The following is a 15177-nucleotide window of genomic DNA, read 5'->3' as shown; positions in this document are numbered from 1 at the left end:
CACTTTCCCTCTAGAAGTGTAGATTGTAATTTCTAATATCCATTCAAGTCATGCCTACATTAAGGTACTAGCTAAACACCAACCTCGCTTGGATTCTAATCTACAATGCAGTACCATCAGGTGAGTTGCCCTGCTACTGAGCTTCTTGCTATTTCATTATGTGACTTTTGGGTTCCCCGTAGAACTGTAGATTGCCAATCCTAAAATTGTATCAAGGACATTTGAAAAAGTATAATGTAATGTTCTGTAGTGTATAGGAGTTTGTTAAATGCCTTCTTCTGTGTTCCACACAAACGTGCTGAATCTCATCCAAAGTATACTCTCCATTTTTCTGTCCTGACTCCCAATTTTCCTTTTTATTTGTTTTTAAGTTAGGTTTTTGAATCCTAGAATCATAGTGGAAAATCCTAATTTATGTTTCAGAAAATAATCCTTTGTCACCGCAGAATATTCATCAATGAAATTGAAATATGAACTAAACAGCTGTTGCGTTTATGGCAAAATGTTACAAGCTAGGGTTGCACCAAAAGTTCATGTCAATGTCCAATACAACCTCTAGACTTATAGAACATAGAAGGCGGTTAAGCCATGTCACAGATCTCGAATGGGAATGTTGGCGGTTAGTCCAACATCCCCCCCTCAACATTACCCAAGGAGATTCAAACCTGTGACCAAGCTTTGATACCACTTGTTACAAGCTAGAGTTGTTGCATCAAAAGATCGACTTGTCAATGCCGGATACAATCACTAGAGCTATAGAACACACGAGATCGTTAAGCCATGTCACAAATCCGGAAGGGGAATGTTGGTGGTTAGTCCAACACAAAGTGCAGCCATTTACATACATCACTATGAATCAATTGCAAGCACAAGCTTCCCTCCAATTTGAGTTGAGGAATTTCCCTTGATTTTGTTTTTGCATGATTTAATCTTCATAGAATAGTGACCTTGCAAAATGTAGGTAACCTCTTAACCATATCCTTTTTCTTTTGTAAGTCATCATTCTTGGCAAGACTCTTGAATCCATTTGTAAGAGGTTTCCATCTTTAGAATGTGTATGTTTGGTTTTATGCTCATGCTTTGTTTGACTTATTATCGAGAACCCATTCCCAAAATCTAGCATTCCTTTTTGTGAATAGCTAGCAATTACAGCAAAATGTTTTGTCAGTGAAAGAATATGCTACAGATTGTGCATTAGTTACAGTATTGTTTGGAAATTTCATCCCTCACTTCTATTTTTGACAACCCTACGAAGTTGTGTTATTTTCTATCTTATTAGACTCAGATTTTCTTTATTATAGGTCCAAAATAATTTTCCCTGTACTTTCTTAGACTAAATGTTTTATAATTATTAGATTAGTCCATCACCTACGCATTTGTCAAACATCATATTCTTTAAATATTGCTCACATGGAATTTTTCTTCTCCATTGGAATAAAAGGGGCTTTAAAGTTGGCTTCTTCTGCATCCTAAATATTGCTATCATTTTCATGTCCTTGATCTCACAAGCCATAATTGGTTGTCATTTTTCTTATGAGCTTTTATAAGAGCTGTATAACACACAGAGGTATAGATCCAAAGCATACCTCATCCTTTTCACTCTTACCTCCTCTTTGAAAGCTGACCCTTGTTGTTACTTCCACCTTTGGTGTCGTGACTTTCATCACTATGCCTAGTAATACACTTTCTTTATCTGTATGGATACAAACTATTACCCTTCTAAAATGACTGTTCAGAACCTGTTACCTTTTGCACCTCTGCCTCTACTGTCATTGTTTGTATCAGAAGTAAAGCCATCTAGCCTCATTGTGTTTTGTGTAACGAGGTTGACTATTAGCATGTTTGATTAGTAATCATAGTGCATCATGTTTACTAAAAGGCTTCCACAAAGTTTTATTGTAAAGAGTGGTTGTCGGCTCTATCAAAACTAGGCTTTAGTCTTTTTAATTTATGTTTTCATGTGTTTCTCTTTTAATAGGCTCTTATTGACTTGCCAAGTTTTATGCATCTTCTGGCTATACAACTAGAACATCATGTCTATGTAGTTGTATTGTGGTTATGACTTCCCAACTCTTTCTGATTGAGTCTAAACGTAAGTCTGTGATGTGCATCAGGATTGAATTGTTGCTAATACTTGATTTCTGATTTGAAATGTGGTTTACTGTGCAGAATCTGTGGGAATTGGTGTACGTCCTATCCTCTGTCATGCTTCAAAGATCATTCAGATTTTAAGTTACTTATGCTACATGTTTGCAAAACCAATAGCTTCAAAGGGAAAGAACATCTTAACAGAAAAATTGAAAACCCAGGAGTGTCACTATTGAAGCTTTACTACTGCACTTTGAATGGATTATTTATGTGTAGTTGAATAAGAAAGCTTTTATGGGATATTTAAATAACTCTTTATTCAGCAATGATTTTGTATATTAAGCATTTCATATTGTATTATCATTTATGCGTATGATGAATGGCTTATCAATGTTATTGTATGAATTTGCGAACTACCCAATATTTTAAAAAAAATCCTTGTCTTTGACATTGCCATCCTCTTTGCAGTCACTAATTGTTCCCTAAAATGGCCTCAGAAGAATCCATCCCAAATACATCCCCACCATCCCAATCCCAGAAACTTGGTGGAACATGGGTCTGCACGTTTGTTTCCAAAAATCAAAAGAAAGACAAAATGGTTGAAGAAATAAACTCTGTCCAGTAAAAACCTGTATCTCCTTGAATAAAGCATCCTTGCCTTTATTCCACTGTTACTTCCTTTTTGTCATTAAGCAAATTAACTTCATGAAGAATAGAAAACATGTGAATATTAATATTATGCAGTCAACATTCAAGAATGCTAATTGTTTGAGACTTGAACTTGTTTTAGTTTTATGTCTGCAAACTGTGTGGAGGGACATTTCATTTAAGGTGAGTGGCCGTTGCATTGAAACATAGCAGCTTCAGCTGTAACACTTGTCAGATTTCTCCTTGCTGTTTCTTTTCTGTCCAGCTGACACTTTCTTTTCTGTCTTACATGACATTACCCTGATGGCTGTGCCATTTCTTCTCTATGCATGTGCCCTCTCTTCTTACTTGTGGCCTACCTCTCTCCACTTTGTGATGAGCTCTGTTGGCTCACTCTCTAACCACTCGAAAATTTCACAGTTTCTTGTTTTTTTTTTTTTGCAATATTTGAATATTTCGAGTGTTTGAAGTAATGAGTTTTTGCAAAGAAAGGCTGGCGTATACATGAAATTTAATGTTTGAAACTCTAGTAGTATACCCATTGACATTATTAGTTACATTAATCACATTTGTATTACATAAATATGTTCAATATAAAATCTGGAATTAAATTTGCATCCAAGTAGGGAACCTGGCTGCCCAAATGCTGCCTGATAATTGTGTCAAACCCTTGAAATGCTGATCACAGCTAATTCTCTCTGATGGAATTAGGACACAGCAATCATGAAAGGTCCTCCAAATCCTCAAAATCAACATTCATTCCAATAAATGACTAGATGCCTCTATTTACCGCATAGGTTAATTAAGAATTGCACACAGACAATGAACACGAACACGAACAGCAGAACTCTTATTATTATTCGCATATGCCAACCAGTACATTATGCTATAATGATAAGATGAATACAATGCTTCCCGAAGGGGTTATAAATACTTTCCAAAGAACTTTCCCGAAGGAGTCCATCGGCCACATACAACATGTCGCTACATAACAAAAACCTTTCCGAAGGGACCCATCAGCTGATACACAATTTCTACCGACGACATCATCCCCCCCCAAAAATAAAAGTCGTCTCCTGACGACTACAGAACAAAACTCAAACAACTAATACAACAATATTGATCTGCCACATCACTTTCACATTCATCCCGTTGCATCTATAGCCTTTGCTAACACAATACTGACTCCTCAAGCTGACCTTGATAGCCACCTGTGCTGCTTTCTCTACTTCCAACTCTTCGGTACCCTGAGCCAAGTGTCGCTGCACTACCTCCAACTGGATGATCAGCTCCTCCCGAGCTCTCTACGCATCCACCAAGACAGCCTCATGGCCAACACCTACTCTTAGTGCCTTTGGTACACAAACACTCCATGCCTGCAGCAGTTCCAAGTCTTCTCAACTGGTTAGACTCCCATGACTGATATCTGCAACGACTGGGGGTCTAGGGGGCAACGCCCTCGGCGGGGTCAGCGCTTCGAAACACACACAAAACTGCATGAAACACACTATTTTTGCAATTTCTCCTAATCCCACACTCTTTCTGGCAATCGCTGGTGCTTCCCCATCCCTATGGCATCATCTAATACTCATTCTGAGCATTCTTGATTTGTCGACGTTTTTCTTTTTTTTTTTATATAAGAAAACCTCTTGTGACTCTTCTGTGCTACCAATGTACAGCTACACCATGATGTTGTACTGTGCTTGCTAAACCCCGCGAATCCTAGCGAAATCTGTCTCAGAAAACTGTACAGCAATCTAGAAGAAGTCCGTATGTTGGAAAAAAACTAAATCTGTATGCCAAAATGAATCCTAAAATTCTTTATGCCAGAAATCCATACACCATCCTGAAGACCGTATGCTGAAAGTAGAAGAAAATCCGCATGATATAGGTTCTCCAGATCAATGTCTTCACAAATGCGTACGGTGGTTTAGGCTGGAAAAGCCGTACGTTGAACCGTACTAAAATTGATTTGTTGAAAATTTGTACAGTACACATGCTTTTAACAAGCCATACGATAACTTGGCCTTAGAATTCGTACGATGGTTGGCTCCCAAATCCGTGCATAGCCCTGCAAAGAAATTCCAAATCCGTACGGTGCTTATATGATTGCATCTGAGAAATCCGTACGGTTACATTGCATCTGAAAAGTCCATACGGTAATAGAGACTCAAAAGTCATACGGTGACTGCATAAAACCCGTACATAGCCTGCCTGCTAAACACCGTACAGTAGCTTTTTAAAACCCGTACACTGCATCTTCATTAGAAAATCCGTACAGTGAGCAATTATAAGCCGTACAATGACTTTGAAAAAGCCGTACAATGGAGAGTTGGTCAAAAGCCGTACAGTTACTTGAGAAATCCGTATGGTAGCTTCTCACACTTAATTTTTCTTCTTCTTTTTTTCAGATTTTTTTTCCTTTTTTTTTTCACTTTTTATTTTATTTTATTTTATTTTATTTTGGAACGATTATGTACAATATTTATATATATACACTACTTATAGTCTTCTCTCAGTTGTTCATCCACGGAGGTGTATTATCATGGTAGACATTCAACTTCGACTTCTTCATTGCATCGGCGACTTCCTTTTCGTCTACCATCCATAGTTTTATTGCTCCGTTATCACCCACTTCTCGAAGCTGATATGGCCCGACCCATTTCATTTGAAACTTGCCTGGGTTGATCTCGTTCCATCCGTCATACCTCAACGCCCACTGTCCTAGTTGGAACTTGCTCAATTTCAGATATCTATCGTGCCATGGTTTGCACCTATTCTGTGTCCCATCTGTGGCTCCCTGTGCCTGCAATCGTCGCTCATCAAATTTATTTAAGGTACACGATCTATCACCCAGTTTGTTCCCGAAGCTTTGTACCATGGACTCCATTAGCTGCCTCTTCTGTCTATTGATAAACATTCACACTGTACTGCTACAACTTTTATTTAACCCTTCCGCTTTGTTTCCTGTGCGGACCGTATGATGTGTATTCCTTGCTGCTGGCACCTTTCTGCTATATCTGTGGTTTGACGTAATACTTTCTTCGTGCGCGGTCGTACAGTGGAATCTTTCCTTCTAGGTTTGTATTGTATGTCCTTTCCTTCAGCTTCAGTCACACCTGCACTTCCTTCTTCGGCTTCTCTGTGTTGCTTCGAACATTCATTTCCTCCTTCGGCTTCTCCATGTTCCTTCGGACATTCCTTTCCTTCTTTGGCTTCTCTGTGTTCCTTCGGACATTCATTTCCTTCTTTCTTACCTTTGTCGACTCTTAACATATTACAACTTGGAAAGAGTTCGTAGTCCTCTATTTGCCAGTGGTAAAGACCATTCACTGAATCCAGATCGTCGTTTATCAATCTTCCTTCCAACCGCAGGACTCCCTCCTGATCTGGTTCCATATTTTGCCTCCTTTCATCCTCTTCTTCTTTGGAATCTGATGATAGAGCTTCTTCCCCCACCATTTGAGTGTGTAGATCGATGACGTACTTCCGCCCTTTGCTTTCAAGTGAAAGTATTTTTCTTCCAATCGTGCTTCGCCTTGGCTTGTATCAGCAACCCTCGGCCCAGAATGGCATCATATCCTCTTCGCTTCAGTGGGATCACGACGAAATCCAACAAGAATGGTTGTGTTCCAATCGTCACTGGTTGTGCTGTCAGGACTCCCAATGGCTTGATTCCATGTTGATCGGCCGTTAGCAGCTAGAATGTAGGCGATCATAATGTCGGCTGTCCCAACCTTTTCCAGGTGTCTTCAGGCAACACATTGACACTGGACCCTCCATCCACAATCGTTTCCGTCAATACAGTCCCGAGAATGCCCATTTCAACAACCGCCGGATAGCGTCCGGATGAAAGAGCTAACAGCATCAGATCTTCTGCACTTGCGCCACTCTCCTCCTTTTTGTCCTCTGTACTTGCTCCACTTTCTTGCTCGCTTCCATGTTCTCCTGGGAGTTTAGCAGCGAGAACGATGTTTGTGAGTGCCGATTGGAGCTGAGGCATAGTGAGCAACAGATCATTTATCCTGACGGGTATCTCGGCTTGCAATATTTGCTATACAATGTTCTGTTCTACGCAATTCCGTACGGAGGTACTCGGCGTGTCCTTCAAGTGTGTCGTTTCTATTTGCGTTGCTCTTTGGATCTCTGCCCGTGCTTCCTCCAGTCTCTTCTTTTCCTCCGTCGGATCGGGGTATAGCTTTGCCTACTTCCGAGTGATTGCCAGAACTTCTTTCTTGTCCGTCCCGACGGTAATCAAGTTTACTCTAGACTTCAGGCATTTAGCATCGTCATGATCGCCAGGTCCACACCATCGGCATAGCAACTTCGGTGTGTTTGCCATTGTGCACTCTCGGGTGAAGTGACCCCACAGATTGCATGCGCGGCATTGAACTATCGGCTGACCATTCGCATCATACTGAATTCGACTCCTTCCGCCATTATTGTTGTTGTTGCCATTGTTGTTGTTTTGACTGTGTCGGTTGTTTCTATATCCACCTGATGTGGCACCTTCCGTACTGGTGTTCCCGTTCCCTCCTGACAGGGATGCCTCCTGCGTGAGGAACACTTGTTGTGGTGTTCTTGATTTCAAGTTGAAAGAACATTCCTTTACCGAGTGTCCTAGAATCTGGCAAATCTCACAAAATTGCTCTTTCGGGCAGGATCCCTTCGTATGGCCTTCTTTCTTGCACTCTGTGCACCATAGGTCATTGTCCTTAGTCTCCTTGTTCATGTTCTTGAACTCCATCATCCGAATCATGTCCTTCTAGAGGGCACGGACCTTCTTGTTGCTTCCCTCATCATCGTTGCTATCTTCTCCTGAAGATGCATCGTCATCTGAATCGGACGAGCTGTTCTTCTTCTTCTTTGTTTTCTGGTCACTTTCGAGGTTCATTGCCCGATTGTATGCTTCAATGTATGTTGATGGTGGCACGATCTTCATCTTCTTTCGTAGCTTTGGACGAAGGCCTTCAATGAACCATCTCTTTTGTAGCCCATCAGCCGGCTTATTCTCCATTTTATTGATCAGGTCCTTTAACTTCCTGGCGAAGACTCGGACTGTTTCATTCTTCCCTTGCTTAGTATTGAATATCTCCGCTACAATCTCATTATTGTGTCGCAATATTTGAAATTCTGCAATAAATTCTTTCTTAATATTATCCCAATTTTTTAACTTCTGCGGATCTGTGTCAGTAAACCAATGAATCACAACACCCCGTAGGGTGGCTGAAAACTGTCGAACCCATTCGTTCGTATCTGTTATGCCATTTTCTCTCCAGATCGTTTCACATGTTTTATAATGTCGAATCGGATCGGCAGTTCCTTCACCATCAAATTTAGGCAACTTTTCTTTTGGACCTGCCATTATTACTGTATGTTGAGGGTTTTGTTGTGTACTTGCGTTGTTTTGCACTCCCGCGCTGTTTTGAGCACTCGCGCTGTTCTGAGCTCCCGCGTTGTTTTGAACACCCGCACTGTTCTGCACACCCGCGCTGTTTCCAACACTCGCGCTGTTCTAGACACCCGTGCTGTTCTGCACACCTACGCTATTTCCAACACCCGCACTGTTCTGGACACCCACGCTGTTCTGCACACCCGCACTGTTTTCAACACCCGCGTTGTTTGCAACACCCGCGCTGTTTTTGACTTCCGCGCTGTTTGGTGAAGAAGAGGTTTCGTCAACTGAAACTGTTCGTTCCAGAAGTATATCTCGGACAAAGAGGTCACTCCACGCTCGTGCTCCCTTGACACTTCGAGCCATGCGAGTCGATCTCCTTCCGTCAGGATTCTCTTCCCGTGGCGTATGCAAGTTCAAAAACTCCTCCGTCGCTTCTTCCACCAAATCAAGCCGTTGTCGAGTCTCCTTCAACAATCGTTCCGCGCTCTTGTTTTTGTCGGCAATCTTTTGAAATCTCCTTCAACGCTCTGTCTACTGTGCTAGAATTAAATTTTCTTGTGTGACGCGTATGTCATCCTTTTCCTTCAGCTTATCCTTATTCTTGTTCAATTGATTCGGCATTTAATTTCCATTCGCCTGCCTGCGTACCAGGTCCATCGGGCAACGGCGCCAAATGTTTACCGCATGGGTTAATTAAGAATTGCATACAGACAATGAACACGAACAACAGAACTCTTATTATTATTATTCGCATATGCCAACCAGTACATTATGCTTCAATGATAAGATGAATACAATGCTTCTCGAACGGGTTATAAATACTTTCCGAAGAACTTTCTCGAAGGAGTCCGTCGGCCACATACAACATGTCGCTACATAACAAAAACCTTTCCGAAGGGACCCGTCGGCTGATACACAATTTCTTTTCCGAAGGGACCCGTCGGCTACATAACAAGAACCTTTCCGAAGGGACCCGTCAGCTAAAACACAATTTCTACCGACGACAACCTCTACTATGAGTACGAATGAGCCAAAATGTGGATCAATCAAGTCCAGAGACCTAGTGTTTCTCTCCTGGGAGACACAGGTCTGGTCTGAATATGGTTACCACTTTAGATGCACAAAACCTTCTTTAAATCACTGAAAAATCCACTAGCTGGCCGCCCATGGAAACTTTCTGCTCTTATTCATCAAACTCAAGAGCATAGCTTCCTGTACTATCAAATTGAGGCACAAATATGTCTCTTGGATGAATCCATCACTGATAAGAAAAATTTGATGAATCTCTTACCATCTCAAAAACATTGAAGAATTGTCGCCCTTCAATGCCACAAAAAGAAACACTTGCTTTTGTGTTTTTAAAACATTAAATACATTTGCATTTATCCCCATGTGTTGACTTAGGAAAACATTAAATAGGCTCTCTCATTATTATATTCTTTTAATGCAGTTTTAGAGTCAATTGGGCCCACTTATTAAATAACTTTATAATGGCTTTATTATTAATAAAGTGACTTTACTAGTGATAAATAATATCAATAAGTCCAAATTGTATCATTTGCTAAGTCAACTATGATTTTGAGTCAACCACTGAGTAGACCAGGGGTCTAGCTGCCCTACCAAAATTAGGAACTCCTCAAAATTGAATTAGTATAAATAGTATTTCCCTGATAATTGGACATTACTAAAATAGACACTTACTAAAATTACTGATAACAAACAAAGAGCAATCTTGAACACTCACCTCTGAAATGGGAATCGGCCTCCAGTTCTGCCAATTAGAACCCCCTAACCATCTGACCTAGCCTACGAGGGCCACTAATAGGATAGTCCACACAATGAACCAAGGTGAGCTAAAATGGGGGCATTACACACTTGTACATTCCTTTTCTGTTATTTTACACCTCTCCAACATGGATTCCTTCCTTGAAGCCATGGCCTTTTATCTTGATACGTTGCCTTATTATGTTGAGTAACTTCACCTCTTGCTTACCTATTTTGCTACTCAAATGGTCTTACAAACAATTTTGAACAACAAAAATACTTTCTTTTTGTTAGTTGATTTTTAAACTCTTTGTAGGTTGCAATTTTTTCCATCACCAGCTGTTTCTACTCAATTAATCCTATAATTCATGTAGACACATAAACTGAAAAACTTCAACTCCTTGGAGTCTTGATCAAACTCGTCTCCATATAGCTTCATGAACTATAGTTCTGAGGCTTGATGTGTCCGGAGTAGGGTGATCCTTGGGAGTCTGAGGGTGGCTGACTCTTGGGCAAGACTTCCCAATCTTGCCTATTTTGAGTGAGTTACTCGGCAAGTTTGAATGCTCAAACTTGACGAAAACTGATGTTTTTTGGGTTTACGATTGTAGAATATACATGGATTTAACATTTAACTCCCTATTGCCTTCAAGTCAGTCTCACTTTCTTTAGTTCAATAGATAATATACACGAAATATGACATTTAAGTATAAGTCACATTTCTATGTGTGTTTTTCCTTTCTTATACTTTAGTTATATTTCATGCATATATTGTCAGGTTGTTTGAGAGTGGTTTCAGTTCTCTTGCTTGCTATATCTGACTCTCTATATCTACCTTGAACTCTAGACCTATCTCTCTTCCTCTATCTCTCTCTACCTCTCTCTCACCCTCAAAGCTCCGTAAGGGTTGCTACCCTCAACCTTCTTTTGGTGTTCCCCAAACCCCCATCAAGCTATAAGTCTAAGCAAGTGAAAGGTCAGTGATATATCATGATCTTAAAACTCTACATAATACATATCCCTCGTTGCAAATATTTTCATATTCGTAGTTTAAAAAATATTATAGCTGCAATGTCATCCAAGACCTATGTTAGATGCCTTCATAGGAAGGATTCTTGCTCCTTTGAGTGGCTGAACCATAGACTTGTAGTATTAGTTTTGAAATTTGTTTGGAACATTAGTTGCAATGAATTTCATATTCCATGAGTTTTGTATTTAATTGTGAATATTTATATATTAGGTGTGCTATTTCCTTGAGCTAAAATTTGTGTTTATAGTTTATACTTATGTGATTGATGTAAACCTCAGATACCGATTCGTGGCCCTAGTGCCTAGCTTCCGCATCCGATACGGACGGATGTGGGAAGCCTCCGGATGCGCTGCGGGTGCTGCCCGGAAGCCACCCGCAGGCATCCGGATGCGTGTGGAAGCTGATACTCAGCTTCCACACGCATCCGGATGCTTGGGGTGGCTTCCGGGCAGCATCCGCAGGGAATCCGGGAGCATCCGGACGCATCTGTGGGAGTTAGGCGGAAAACCAATAAAATAATGTATATTTTAACTTAAAACTATGAAAAAACATGTGACTAAAAACATTTTTTAAAGCATTTTTTCACAATAAAACCCTAAAACGACCCTAGAAGACAACATAGAAGCATTCACAAGAGTCATTTTAGAGTTTTGTTTGCACCTACAGCCACTCCTTCATTGTGAAGCTAAGTTTAGCATTTTCGAAGAGGATCGATCGAAGAGGGAGAGATAGCTTTCTCAAAGAAGTTTAAACCATTCAAGGTAAGTGATGAATCCTTTTCTTGAGTATTTAGATGAATTTTTTTGAGTTTTTGATTTTTTTTAAAGTTCTTGAAGATTTTTTTAAAGTTTTTTTTCAATTTTTCTTTTGAAAGATATGTAGAAGCAACTTTGGGTATCTATTTTAGTAGTTTTTCTCACTTCTTTCCACTTGTATGCATGATCATTGATGTTCATTGTTGTTAGGAACTAATTAAAATTTATTTATTTTCTTATAAAATAGGTTGCAAAAAACTAGGCAAGAATGGATACCGGTAGTAGTGCTAGTCAAAGTTCAGTGGGGGGCCAAGGAGGGGAAGGGACTGATAATTTCAAAATTGATGTAGGTTCTCCTTTGTGGAGACATACAACACGGATATCACAGGTTTCAGGAGGTGGCTCATACTATTGAAAGTGCAATTATTGTCAAAGTAACAAAGGAAAACCTTTCAATAGCTCATATTCACGAGTGAAGCTTCATTTTATGGGCCCTGTTGGCAAAGGATTTGGAATGTGCAAAGGCAAAAATGGTACTGGGATGACTAGTGCGGAAATACTTTCATTTGTAAGAGAACAAGAAGTTGCTGATGCATTGATCAATAGATCAAAAAAAAACTGCTATCAAGGTCCTTCCTCAAAGAGCAAGCCAACGACACCCACTGAACCAATGGCATCCTCCCAACACCCATTCTTGCAGGTACCTGTGCCAGAAGAGGATGAGGAAGAAGTGGAAATTTCAACCCGTAAAAGAGGCCCATTGGACACCGCATTTAAAATGGGGGCAAGAGACCCCACTAATGAAGCTATTGCACGTTGCCTCTATGCGAATGGGCTTTCTTTCAACTTGGTGAGATCACCATATTGGAAGGAAATGGTGGCAGCAATCAAAGAATCACCGGCTGACTACACAAGCCCGGGCTATGAAAAGGTGCGTACAACTTTATTGCAACAAGAGAGGGCACATATAGAGAGAGACCTTCAACCAATCAAAAAATCTTGGAAAACTTCAGGTCTAACTATTGTGTCAGATGGTTGGAAGGATACAAGAAACCGACCACTAATTAATGTGATTGCAATTTCCCCCAAAGGGGCAATGTTTTTGAAGGCCATTGATTGTGAAGGGCAAGTGAAGGATTCGAAATTCATTTCTAGAATTCTCATTGAGGCCATCGAGATGGTGGGTAGTGAGAATGTGGTACAGGTGGTCACTGACAATGCCAAAAATTGCAGGGGTGCGGATGCTTTAGTTGAGAGTCGGTATGACCATACTTTTTGGACTCCATGCACTGTTCACTCCCTTAACTTGATCATGCAGAGGATTGGCACTGAAGTAGATTGGGTGAAGAAAATATATGAAGAGGGGGAGGACATACAGATGTTCGTGACCAACCACCACATGTCACAATCCATTTTTAGAACATACTCCAAATTGGAGTTGCTGAAGGTAAATTAATTTTTTAAAATTACTAAGTTTCATGGTTTTGTAATTTAGTTAAAAATTAAAATTTATAATTATATTGTCAATTGACATATTGTTAACTTGCTTAGGTTGCTGAGACTTGTTTTGCATCTCATACAATTGTTATGAGGCGACTCCTCAAGGTAAAAGATGCATTAAATCAAATGGTCATCGGTCATCAATGGGGTGTATGGAAGATCTCAAATTCAAAAAGAGCACAAAGGGTCAAGAATTTGATCTTGAATGAGAGTTGCTGGGCTCATGTGGCATATGTATTGGATTTCACTGAGCCCATCATGACTATGCTCCGTTTTGCTGATACAGATACACCTTGCTTAGGGGATGTGTATGATGGCATGGACACCATGGTTGAGAAGGTAAAACATTCTATACAAGCACATGAGAGTGACCCCACACAATGTGAAGCCTTATGCAAACAAGTGCAAGCAATTATCAACCATCGTTGGAATAAGATGACTACCCCATTGCACCTCCTTGCATATGCCTTATCTCCTAGGTACTATAGTGAGGAGATAGCTGGTATGCCGGGTAGAGTTGCAACATTTGCGGATGAGGAGGTTGCTGCGGGGTGCCACAAAGCCCTTTCAAGACTCTTCCCACTGGAAGAAATGCATGAAAAAGTGAGGGAAGAATTTGGGTTGTTTGCTTCGGGGTTAAAGCATTCTCCATTTGCACTAAAGGACCAAAATAGAATGGGAGCTATCACATGGCGGTACATGTATGGTCAACCTTTCAAGCATCTTCAACCTCTTGCAATCAAAGTCCTATCACAAGTAAGTTTTTTATTTTGTTTTGTAAATTTATTTTAAAATTTTATGTTTACACTTGCATTGTAGAATTTAGTGTTTCACGCATTCTATAAAATTAATTTGCTTTTCATTTGTATGTTTTGTGACAACAATATAGGTTGCTAGTTCTTCTGCTGCTGAAAGGAATTGGAGTACATACTCCTTTATCCATTCGGTGAAGCGCAACCAGTTAGGCTCCAAGAAAGCTGAGGACTTGGTCTTTGTCCACACCCACTTGCGTCTTTTGTCACGTAAGAATGATCATTACAAGGAAGGGGCAACAAAGCTTTGGGATGTAGCCCCTGAGTGTGCAGATTTGGATGCAACACTTCATGATCTTGTTACAGTTGGAGACAGTGATGATGTTAGTGTGGCATGTGGTGCATCTAGTATAAGTGGAACCATGCTTGGTTCAAATGATCTTTCAACAGTTGGAGATGACAATGAGAATGTGGATTTTCTTGCAAATCCCTATGATTCAGAGTCAGACTCCAATCATTTACCATGTTTTTAAATTTTATTTTGTTGGAATCTTGAACATGACCTATTTGAACTTATTGTTTAAGAGTCAAGACTAAACGCTAATGTTGGACAAGCACATATTGATATTGATATATGAATATCATATGAATTTTTAAATATCTTAAATTTTGTTTAAGGGTTCAGTTAACTGTTAAGTATCATAGATTCATAGTCATATTATGCTTTATCAAATGATTTATTTTTGTATATTTCTTGCATTTCTTTGCATATGTTTATATATATATATACATTTCCTCCCGCATCCGCATCAAACCAAAAAAAAATCCCCACATGCGAATCGGTAACTTAGATGTAAACTTGTGTATGTGATCAAATTAACTCTATTTGAAGATATTATTGTGTTTTTAAGCCCTTATTTTGTAAAAGGTGCTTGAAACGAGTATTTTTTTTTAGCTTGAAACAAGTTTTAAATATTTAAAAATCTCTAAATTTCTTTGGGTTTTTCACTTTGTCAAGTCTTGCTGAGTATTTTCTGAGTTTCTTCGCTTGGTCTTGATTCCCATGTCGGATTAGCCTTCCGAGTCCGCGTTGAGTCCAAGTCTTTGAACTATATTATGGACTCATCATTGAAGTCTCAAATTTTGGTTGCGTTGCATAGACACTCATAAAACACCTATGTTACCTAGGGACGCGTTTGTGGAAAAAATTGACCCTATTTCCGGAAACCTTTCCCTTGGCTG

General features: G+C 39.9%; 1 protein-coding gene across 2 annotated transcripts in view; it reads left to right on the top strand.

The window, feature by feature from the left end:
• The window catches only part of MOS14 (ARM repeat superfamily protein), a 286973-nt gene that overhangs the window by 258020 nt on the left and 13776 nt on the right, over positions 1–15177 (top strand). The window lies entirely within an intron of this gene.

Source organism: Cupressus sempervirens, chromosome 6, assembly GCF_028749045.1.
Source record: "Cupressus sempervirens isolate cs-2001-9-10 chromosome 6, ASM2874904v1, whole genome shotgun sequence".
Taxonomy (NCBI): Eukaryota; Viridiplantae; Streptophyta; class Pinopsida; order Cupressales; family Cupressaceae; genus Cupressus; species Cupressus sempervirens.
Note: the sequence above shows the minus strand (reverse complement) of the source record. Positions and strands in the feature narration are given on the sequence as shown.